Genomic DNA, 11,298 nt, shown 5'->3' on the forward strand with positions numbered 1-11,298 from the left:
AAGAAGTGAAGGCATTTTACAACCCAAGTGACATTCCAATATGTTCATACTGATCAAGGCTTGTCTGGAAGGTTGTTTTCCACTTGCCTCCTCCAAGAGTGAAGGTGAGGTTATAGGCACCTTGGAGTTCTTATTTAGTAAAAACTCCTTGTTCTAGGGAGCTAGTTCAGAAGATCAGAGGTCAGTGGGAGCCAATAATTCATGGATAGACCAGTCTGAGACTTCTGCTGTGGCCACAGAAACAAAACTTACGTCTTTTTTTTTTTTTTAATTAATGTTATGATAAATTACAACCTTGTGAGATTTCAGTTGTACATTTTTGTTAGTCATGTTGTGGGTACACCACTTCCCCCTCTGTGCCCTCCCCCCACCCCCCCTTTTCCCTGGTAACCACCGATCAGATCTCCTTATCAATATGCTAATTTCCACCTATGAGTGGAGTCATATAGAGTTCGTCTTTCTCTGACTGGCTTATTTCGCTTAACATAATACCCTCGAGGTCCATCCACGTTGTTGTGAATGGGCTGATTTTGTCTTTTTTTTATGGCTGAGTAGTATTCCATTGTGTATATATACCACATCTTCTTTATCCAATCATCAGTTTCTGGGCATGTAGGCTGGTTCCACGTCTTGGCTATTGTAAATAATGCTGCGATGAACATAGGGGTGCAACGGACTCTTGAGATTTCTGATATCAGGTTCTTAGGATAGATACCCAGTAATGGGATGGCTGGGTCATAGGGTATTTCTATTTTTAACTTTTTGAGAAATCTCCATACTGTTTTCCATAGTGGCTGTATCAGTTTGCATTCCCACCAACAGTGTATGAGGGTTCCTTTTTCTCCACAACCTCTCCAACATTTGTCGCTCTTGGTTTTGGATGTTTTTGCCAATCTAACGGGTGTAAGGTGATATCTTAGTGTAGTTTTGATTTGCATTTCCCTGATGATTAGCGATGATGAACATCTTTTCATGTGTCTATTGGCCATATTCATATCTTCTTTTGAGAAATGTCTGTTCATGTCCTCTGCCCATTTTTTGATCGGGTTGTTTGTTTTTTTGTTGTTAAGCAGTGTGAGTTCTTTGTATATTATGGAGATTAACCCTTTGTCGGATAAGTGGCTTGTAAATATTTTTTCCCAATTAGTGAGCTGTTTTTTTGTTTCAATCCTGTTTTCCCTTGCCTTGAAGAAGCTCTTTAGTCTGATGAAGTCCCATTTGTTTATTCTTTCTATTGTTTCCCTCAACTGAGGAGTTACAGTGTCCGAAAAGATTCTTTTGAAACTGATGTCAAAGAGTGTACTGCCTATATTCTCTTCCAAAAGACTTATTGTCTCAGGCCTAATCTTTAGGTCTTTGATCCATTTTGAGTTTATTTTGGTGTGTGGTGAAAAAGAATGGTCAATTTTCAATCTTTTGCATGTAGCTGTCCAGTTTTCCCAGCACCATTTGTTGAAGAGACTTTCTTTTCTCCATTGTAGGCCCTCTGCTCCTTTGTCGAAGATTAGCTGTCCATAGATGTGTGGTTTTATCTCTGGGCTTTCAATTCTGTTCCATTGATCTGTGGACCTGTTTTTGTACCAGTACCATGCTGTTTTGATCACTGTAGCTTTGTAGTATGTTTTGAAATTGGGGATTGTGATTCCGCCGGCTTTGTTTTTCTTGCTCAGGATTGCTTTAGCAATTCGCGGTCTTTTGTTGCCCCATATGAATTTTAGGATTGTTTGTTCAATTTCTGTGAAGAATGTTCTTGGGATTCTGATTGGGATAGCATTGAATCTGTATATTGCTTTAGGTAGTATGGACATTTTAACTATGTTTATTCTTCCAATCCATGTGCAAGGAATGTCTTTCCATCTCTTTATGTCATCGTCAATTTCTTTCAAGAAAGTCTTGTAGTTTTCATTGTATAGATCCTTCACTTCCTTGGTTAAGTTTATCCCAAGGTATTTTATTCTTTTCGTTGCGATTGTGAATGGGATTGAGTTCTTGAGTTCTTTTTCTGTTAGTTCATTGTTAGTGTATAGAAATGCTACTGATTTATGCACGTTAATTTTATACCCTGCTACTTTGCTGTAGTTGTTGATTATTTCTAATAGTTTTTCTGTGAATTCTTTGGGGTTTTCTACATATAAGATCATGTCGTCTGCAAACAACGAGAGTTTTACTTCTTCGTTACCTATTTGGATTCCTTTTATTTCTTTTTCCTGCCAAATTGCTCTGGCCAGCACCTCCAGTACTATGTTGAATAGGAGTGGTGAAAGTGGGCACACTTGTCTTGTTCCCGTCCTCAGAGGGATGGCTTTCAGTTTTTGTCCATTGAGTATGATGTTGGCTGTGGGTCTATCATATATGGCCTTTATTATGTTGAGGTACTTTCCTTCTATACCCATTTTACTGAGGGTTTTTATCATAAATGGGTGTTGGATCTTGTCGAATGCTTTCTCTGCATCTATTGAGATGATCATGTGGTTTTTGTTTTTCATTTTGTTGATGTAGTGTATCACATTGATTGACTTGCGGATGTTGAACCATCCCTGTGTCCCTGCTATAAATCCCACTTGATCATGGTGTATAATCTTTTTGATGTATTGCTGTATTCGGTTTGCCAAAATTTTGTTGAGGATTTTTGCATCTATGTTCATCAGTGATATCGGCCTGTAGTTTTCCTTCTTTGTGTTGTCCTTGTCAGGTTTGGGGATCAGAGTGATGTTGGCTTCATAGAATGTGTTAGGGAGTTCTCCATCTTTCTCAATTTTCTGGAACAGTTTGAGGAGAATAGGTATTAAGTCTTCTTTGAATGTTTGGTAGAATTCTCCAGAGAAGCCGTCTGGTCCTGGACTCTTATTTTTGGGGAGGTTTTTGATTACCGTTTCTATTTCCTTACTTGTGATTGGCCTATTCAGATTCTCCATTTCTTCCTGATTCAGTTTGGGGAGATTGTAGGAGTCTAGGAATTTGTCCATTTCTTCCAGGTTGTTCAATTTGTTGGCATATAGTTTTTCATAGTATTCTCTTATGATCTCTTGTATTTCATTGGTATCTGTTGTGATTTCTCCTCTGTCATTCCTAATTTTATTAATTTGCGATTTCTCTCTTCTTTTCTTGGTGAGTCTGGCTAGGGGTTTGTGAATTTTGTTAATTCTTTCGAAGAACCAACTCTTTGTTTCATTGATCCTTTCTATTGTCTTTTTTGTTTCAATATCGTTTATTTCTGCTCTTATTTTTATTATTTCCCTCCTTCTACTGACTCTGGGCTTTGTTTGTTCTTCTTTTTCTAGTTCTGTTAGGTGTCGTTTGAGGTTGCTTATGTGAGCTTTTTCTTGTTTAGTGAGGTGAGCCTGTATTGCGATGAATTTCCCTCTTAGGACTGCTTTTGCTGCATCCCAAATGGTTTGGTATGTCGTGTTCTCATTTTCATTAGTCTCCAGATAAAATTTGATTTCTTCTTTAATTTCTTCAATGATCCATTGTTTGTTGAGAAGCGTGTTGTTTAGTCTCCACATTTTTGCACCTTTCTCTGCTTTTTTCTTGTAGTTGATTTCTAGTTTAATAGCATTGTGATCAGAAAAGATGCGTGATATTATTTCAACTCTCTTGTATTTATTGATGTTTGCTTTGGTTCCCAAAATATGGTCAATCCTTGAGAATGTTCCATATGCACTTGAGAAGAATGTGTAACCTGCTGTTTTTGGATGAAGTGTTCTATATATATCTATTAAGTCCATCTGGTCTAATTTTTCATTTAATTCTATTATTTCCTTGTTGATTTTCTGTCTGGATGTTCTGTCCATTGGTGTTAATGGTGTGTTGAGGTCCCCTACTATTATTGTATTGTTGTTGATGTCTTCTTTTAGTTCTATTAAGAGTTGCTTTACAAATTTTGGTGCTGTGTTGGGTGCGTATATATTTATAAGTGTTATGTCTTCTTGGTGGAGAGTCCCTTTTATCATTATATACTGTCCCTCTTTATCTTTCTTTATCTGTTTTGCTTTGAAATCTACCTTGTCTGATATTAGTATAGCGACACCTGCTTTCTTTTGTTCATTATTAGCTTGGAGTATTGTTCTCCATCCCTTCACTCTGAGTCTGTGTTTGTCTTTGGGGCTGAGGTGTGTTTCCTGGAGGCAGCATATTGTTGGATCTTGTTCTTTGATCCATCCTGCCACTCTGTGTCTTTTGACTGGGGAGTTCAATCCATTTACATTTAGAGTGATTATTGAGATGTGGGGGCCTACCACTACCTTTTTGTGTCTTGTTTTCCGGTTTTCTTCAGTTTCCTTTGTTTCTCGTCCCATGGTTTAATCTGTTCTGATGTAGAGCTGCTACTCTCTGTTGTTGTCCTTCTACTTATCTCCTCTGCTCTTGGTTTTGTAGCCCCTTTCCTTTTTTGGATTTTTCAGGAATGAGGGTTTTCCTGAGGATTTCCTGAAGAGGAGGTTTTGTGGCAATGAACTCCCTTAATTTTTGTTTATCTGGGAAAGTTTTTATTTCTCCATTGTATTTGAAGGATATTTTCGCTGGGTAGAGAATTCTCGGCTGTAGATTTTTGTCTTTCAGATTTTTGAATATATCATTCCACTCTCTTCTAGCCTGTAAAGTTTCTGCTGAGAAATCTGCTGATAGCCTGATGGGGGTTCCTTTGTAGGTTAGTTTCTTTTGCCTGGCTGTCCTTAATATTTTCTCCTTGTCGTTGACTTTTGCTAGCTTCACTACTATATGCCGTGGAGTTGGTCTTCTTGCATTGATAAAGTTTGGAGATCTATTGGCTTCTGTCACCTGAAGATCCATCTCCCTCACCAGATTTGGGAAGTTCTCAGCCATTATTTCTTTGAATATGTTTTCTGCCCCTTTCTCCTTCTCTTCTCCCTCTGGTATACCTATAATCCTTACGTTGCATCTCCTAATTGTGTCTGATAATTCTCGGAGAGTTTCTTCATTTCTTTTTAGTCTTGCTTCTCTCTCCTCCTCTGCCTGCAGCAATTCTATATTGCCATCTTCCAAATTGCTAATTCTTTCCTCCATATTATCGGCCCTACTGTTCAGAGCATCTAGATTTTTCTTAATCTCCTCTATTGTGTTCTTCATTTCCAATATTTCTGTTTGGTTCTTCTTTATCGTATCAAACTCTTTTGTGACATAGCTCCTGAACTCATTGAATTGTCAGTCAGAATTCTCTCTTAACTCATTGAGAATTTTAATGATGGCTGTTTTGAAGTCATCATCATTTAGGTTATATATCTCATTTTCTTTGGGATTGTTTTCTGTGTATTTGTTACTTTCTTTCTGTTCTGGAGATTTAATGTATTTTTTCATATTGCTTGATGTTGTTGATTTGTGCCTCCGCATGGAGATAGAGTTTAGTTGCTCCTTTCACTTGTTTCAGCTGCTGCAGTGGGGGAGCAGCTGTTTATACTGCACCAACCAGGAACCCTGTCCGCAGTTGCTAACTGGGCCTGGGCCCCTCCTCGTAGCCACAGTGGCCCTTTGGATTCCCTCCTCTGCCATGGGGGCCGTCACAGGGGGGCTTCAGGCTGCTGGTGCCTACTGTTGCAGCCCACCTAGATGTGCTCTCTCCTTAGGGTCTGCAACAGTGTTATGGGCTTTTCCAGCGGCCAGGGGTGGGATCACTTATATTTGTCGCTCCATTGCTGTCGGCACCCACAAAATCTCACTTGTCCTCTATGGGTCGCAGGAGAGCTATTGGCATCTTCTACAGTCTGTGGTTAGTTCACCTAGCTATGCTGCTTTTGCCCTGGGGTCTTCCAGCCTTGTGGCTGGTGGCTGGGTGCCTTCTACTGGTGCTGTGCAGAGGCTTTCCCTAAGGCTGCTGTGAGCCTGTAGGGTTTCCCCCTAGGCTACGAAGCTGGGACTCTGGAACTCACCCCAGCCCCAGTCCTCTCCGAGATCTCCGGCTATCCCTAGTCCCACGGGGCGGGCAACGGCAGCTGGGGGTCGCCCCGCCCTCTGGGATTCTCTCTGGGCCTCTCCCGGAGCCGTGAATGCTGGGCGTGGCCCCTCTGCTAATGGCAGACAGAGAGTTTTGTCTCCTGCCTGGGCGGAACGCCAAGGCTTCCCCTCCAGGTCGCAGAGCCAGCCTTTGAAAGTTCCCCCAGCCCCAGTCCTCTCTGAGATCTCCGGCAATCCCTACTCCCACAGGGCGGGCAACGGCAGCTGGGAGACCTCCGTACCCTCAGCGACTCTCTCTGGGACCCTCTGGGCGCCGTGAACACCAGGCGGAGTCTCCCCGCCAATGGCGGGGAGAGACTCTCCCCGCGGGCTCAGGTGTGCAACTCCAAAGTTTCCCTCTGCATTTAGGAGTAATTGCGGGGGGTTTAGGTAGGGTTCTGGTCACCTGTTTCCACCGTCGCTCCTCTGTTGTGTGCTCGCTCCTGCCCTAGATGTGTGTAGATCCTCTGGGGGCGTCCGTTGGAAGAAAGCCGCTTGCGGGTACTAGGCTGCTTGGTTGGGGTCGGAGAGTTTTCACCTATTTCCACATCCTCCCGGAGGAAAGTCCATCCGCCTTCTGATGTTTAGTCGCGTGGGTATCTCAGACGTCCTGAGATGCTGTCTGGATATCCTTTGTCAAGCGATAAGTGTCCAAATAATTGTAGACTCGAAGGGGGAGAGACAAAGAGGACTACTCACAGCACCATTTTGGATCTTCCTCTCGCTGTCCGTCTTTTTTTTTTTTTTTAAAGATTTTATTTTTTCCTTTTTCTCCCCAAAGCCCCCCAGTACATAGTTGTATATTCTCTGTTGTGGGTCCTTCTAGTTGTGGCATGAGGGATGCTGCCTCAGCATAGCCTGACGAGCAGTGCCATGCCCGCGCCCAGGATTCGAACCAACGAAACACTGGACCACCTGCAGCGGAGCGCATGAACTCAACCACTCGGCCATGGGGCCAGCACCCACAAAACTTACGTCTTTTGTTCTCATGAAGAAAACTGGGTTTTCCTCTGTCACCTATCTCTCTAATCTGTATCTTATCTAGAGGGAAAAGACATGTCATACCATGTAAAGTGCTCAATTCTATAATAGAGAGTTCAGAGAAGGGACAGTCTTTGGAAAGTGGGAATCATGGAAGGCTTCATGGAAGACTGGATGCTTGTTCTGAATTTTAATGGTGCGGAGGAGTTTGCATAGCAGACAAGGGAGGAGAGAGGTAGGTGTTCCAGAAATATTGCCAGCATAAGCAATAAGGTGTGAAATCTGAAATGGTTGGAATATTACTGAAAACTTTTCACACTGTCAGCTATTTCAATGTTTTTAAAAGGCCTAAAACTGCAGGGCTGGGAAATGGAGTTACTTCCTTTCCAGAGGAGGGGAAATTTGAGCTGAGTCTTGAGGACAAGAGTTTGATAAGTAGAAATGGTAGAAGGAGGGCTGACGCTGCATTAGCCATTTTGTGATGATGAAGGAAAGGCCAAGACCACTGGAGAGATGTCGGCCATGACATCATTTAGCTGCTGAGCCAGCTACATTTTGTTTATGCTACTCAAGTTGAGTTTTCTATTGTTTTTAGTAAAATGCATTCCTACCTCTAGAGAATTCAGTACCATAAGTGGGATGCTATCAGCAAAAGACTTCAAAATATGGAATTGGCTGAGTAGTGAGGTTAGGATAGCAGACAGTGAGGACCTACAGCTTTCCTAAGCTGGTGGTAGCAGTCGAAAAATTGGTCAAATTATCATCTGCTGTGTTTTGGGACCAAGAATATGTAACAATAAAAAGGCTATAGTTTTAGGAGAAATGTTTGAAAAATCTCAGGCTTTTTATGTGTGTTGGCTACTTCCTGCTGTTGAAAATAAAAGAATGGAAAAAGATATACAATTGAGATAAAGTTGGTGTGGTTATATTAATAGCAGGTAAAATAGACTTTAAAAAAACCCTACTAAAATTGATTTATTTCATACTGATATATAGTTTAATGCACCAGGAAAATGTAACAATTATAACAATTCTAAACTTGTATTGCCTAGTAAAGTTTAGTAGTATTCAAAATGTGTAAAACAGGGGCTGGCCCTGTGACCGAGTGGTTGAGATCATGCGCTCTGCTTCAGCGGTACGGGGTTTTGCTGGTTCGGATCCTGGGTGCGGACATGGCATTGCTCCTCAAGCCATGCTGAGGTGGTGTCCCACACAGCACAGCCAGAGGCACTCACAACTAGAATACACAACTATGTACTGGGGTGCTTTCGGGAGAAGAAGAAAAAATAAAAATAAAAAAATAAAAAAAGATTGGCAACAGATATTAGCTCAGGTGCGAATCTTTAAAAAACAAACAAAACGTATAAGACAAAAAGTGAAAGAAGTGATTAAGTGAAAATCTGAAGGAGAACATTGTGGATCAAGCTGGCAACAACTGAACCCAGCGATCAATCTTAACATTACAAAAAGAGACAACCAAGCCTTGTATGTGTTTTCCAGATGGAAGTGCACTCCACCACCTATGAGGTATTCTTGCCAAAAGTTTGAACCTCAATCTGATCAAGGTTCTAGACAGTTCATGAGGAATATAGAGTACAGAGTAACAGACAAAGCATAACCACGGGAATAGAATCAGTGAAACTCAGAATGCAGAAAACTCTACAGGAAAATGGGCTCAGTGTCCTCAACAAATACATTTAAAGGGGGAAAAAAAGAATAAACCCACAGATTAAAATAAATCTAGGACACTGTCTTTGCCTGGGTTTTGAAAGTGTGAATATTTTATATGAGACTGTGAACCCAGAGATTATCAAAGTAAAACAGAGATGGAAAGAGTCAATGCAAGGATCAGGAAACTGCTCAATCTCATGGGACCTTCTGAGGAGCCATATGAAATGCATCTCAGAAATATCCATAGGGGAGAAAGAGGGACATGCTTATTGACTCATATTCCCCATTGGCCAAAGTTTGCTCTCAGGGCATTAACTTGCACTTCTGGGTTTTTGCCTGCACATGACAAACAGGCAGTTTCCTGCACTCTGAACAGAATGCCCCAGAGACAGGAGAGAAAGGCAGGAAGCGGGGGCTGAGGGCCTGGCACTGTCAGGTCACATTTGTGTGAAGCTGGCCAATGCAGCAGTGTCTGAAATAAGGACAGATGATCCAAGAGGATCTGAAATGGTATACAAGAGTTATCCCAAACAGAGACATTTATGAAAATGTGACATGTGGACCTTGTTTGGACCCTGATTCTAACCAATAATGAAAAAACATATTTGAGACAACTGGGGAAATTTGAACACTGGATATTTGATGACATTAGGCATTATTATTTTTTAGATATTATAATAGTATAGTAGTATTTTAAAGAAGTGTCTTTAGTTTTTAGAAGTACATACTGAAATATTATAAGAAAAAAACCAAAAATTAAATATTAATGGAAAAAATTGGTGTAGCTACAGGAGAAATTGCCAAAGCCATCATAATGAAAGCTTTTAATACTTCTCTTTCAATAATTGCTGGATCAGACAATTGGTAACACTTACAGAAGATCTGAACAATTAACAAGCCTATTATAATGGACATATAAATAGTACTTCCCAAAACAACTGAAGAATATGTATTCTTTTCAAGCACATATGAATCATATCAAAAAACGGACCATGTACTAGGCTATAATGCATATCTCAACAAATTTCAAACAATAGGAATCATTCAAACCACATTCTTTGACCACAATGCAATTGTTAGAAATCAATAACAAAAAGGTAAGTTTTAAAAAATATATATTTGGAAAATTTCAAAACCCACCTACAAAATTCATGCATCAAAAAAGAAATCATAATGGAAAGTACAAGTCAGAAATGTATGATAATGAAAGTATCAGATAACAAAACTTGTGAGATACAGATGAAGCAATAATTAGATGGAAATTTATAGCCTTAAATGTATGTATTGGACAAGAATAAATGCTGAAAACTACTGAGCTGAATAGTCAATGTAAGAAGTAAAAGAACAACAGAAAAGTGCAAAGGAAATAAAAAGGAAACTATTTCTGGTAATATGACAGGTTAGTTAGGCTATTTGAGCCAATTCTCCTTCTGAAATTGACAAAATGTTGGCTAAAATATTTTTGAAAAACACACAACCCATCTTCTTAAAAGCATCAAAGAGTTGTCAGGCTGTAAGGAATTATCATGCTAACCTTATTTTCCTGGATCACATTATGAAAATTTTCAAACACACAGAGAAGTTTATAATGCAATGAACACCTGTTACATGCACCAGTTAGATTCAACAGCAGTTGAACCATTTGAAAGAAATTGCTTGACATCATGATACTTGATCCTAAATATTTCAGCATGCATCTCTTGAGAATTATAGCAATCTCCTATATAACCACAATACCATTATAACAGCTAAGACAATTAATAGTAATTTCTAATATTATGTAATATCAAATCCTGGCAAATATCTAAGAAAATCCAAGAATTCAGACAGGAAAGCAGGGCACTAAAACAGCTCTTGCCTGAGGATATTAGTTGCTCCAGGTAAACTTGCTTTTTGGTTTTGATGACTTAGTTCAGTGAGAGAACTGAAGTCAAAGCCCAAGGCCTGCCCAAGGTGGGGAGTCTGATAGGAGACCCTCTCCACATTAAGCCAGGACCTCAAAGGGTGCAAAGTAAGGGCGAATGAGGTATATTCACCGTATCCCCCTTATCCACAGAGGATTGCAGAGAAAATGACCTTGGTGCTGAGCTGGGTTGAGAGATGGAGAAGGGAGGGATAAACAGGTTCTGAAGTATGCAGCACCACCTTCTGTGGTCCTTATGAGAATTTGCAGCTCAAATTCACATCACCTGAGCTGTTCCCAAAACTTCAAGTCACAAATTCAGGACATAGTACCATCAGTAAAGTACTCTATTGAAAAGAACTTCTCCAGAATCTAATACCTAGTCAAGTCTTCAGATTTATGTACCAGTTTACAGGAGATATAAGTGCTAGAAGAACATATTAAATGACATCTTTTTGCAAACATTTAAATCAAGAAAGATATTCTACAAGAAAAATGACCCAGTTTCTTCAACAAATAAACGGTACTAAAAATAAAAGTGGCCAGTGGGAATGCAAACTGGTGCAGCCACTATGAAAAACAGTATGGAGACTCCTCAAAAAATTAAAAATAGAAAGACCATATGATCCAGCTATCCCACTACTGGGTGTTTATCCAAAGAACATGCAATCAACAATTCAAAGAGATTTATGCATCCCTATGTTCATTATGGCATTATTCACAATAGCCAAGACGTGGAAGCAAACCAAGTGCCCATCAACAAATGAATGGATGAAGACGCATATATATATACA

This window comes from Equus asinus, chromosome 1 (assembly GCF_041296235.1).
Source record: "Equus asinus isolate D_3611 breed Donkey chromosome 1, EquAss-T2T_v2, whole genome shotgun sequence".
In the NCBI taxonomy this organism is placed as follows: domain Eukaryota; kingdom Metazoa; phylum Chordata; class Mammalia; order Perissodactyla; family Equidae; genus Equus; species Equus asinus.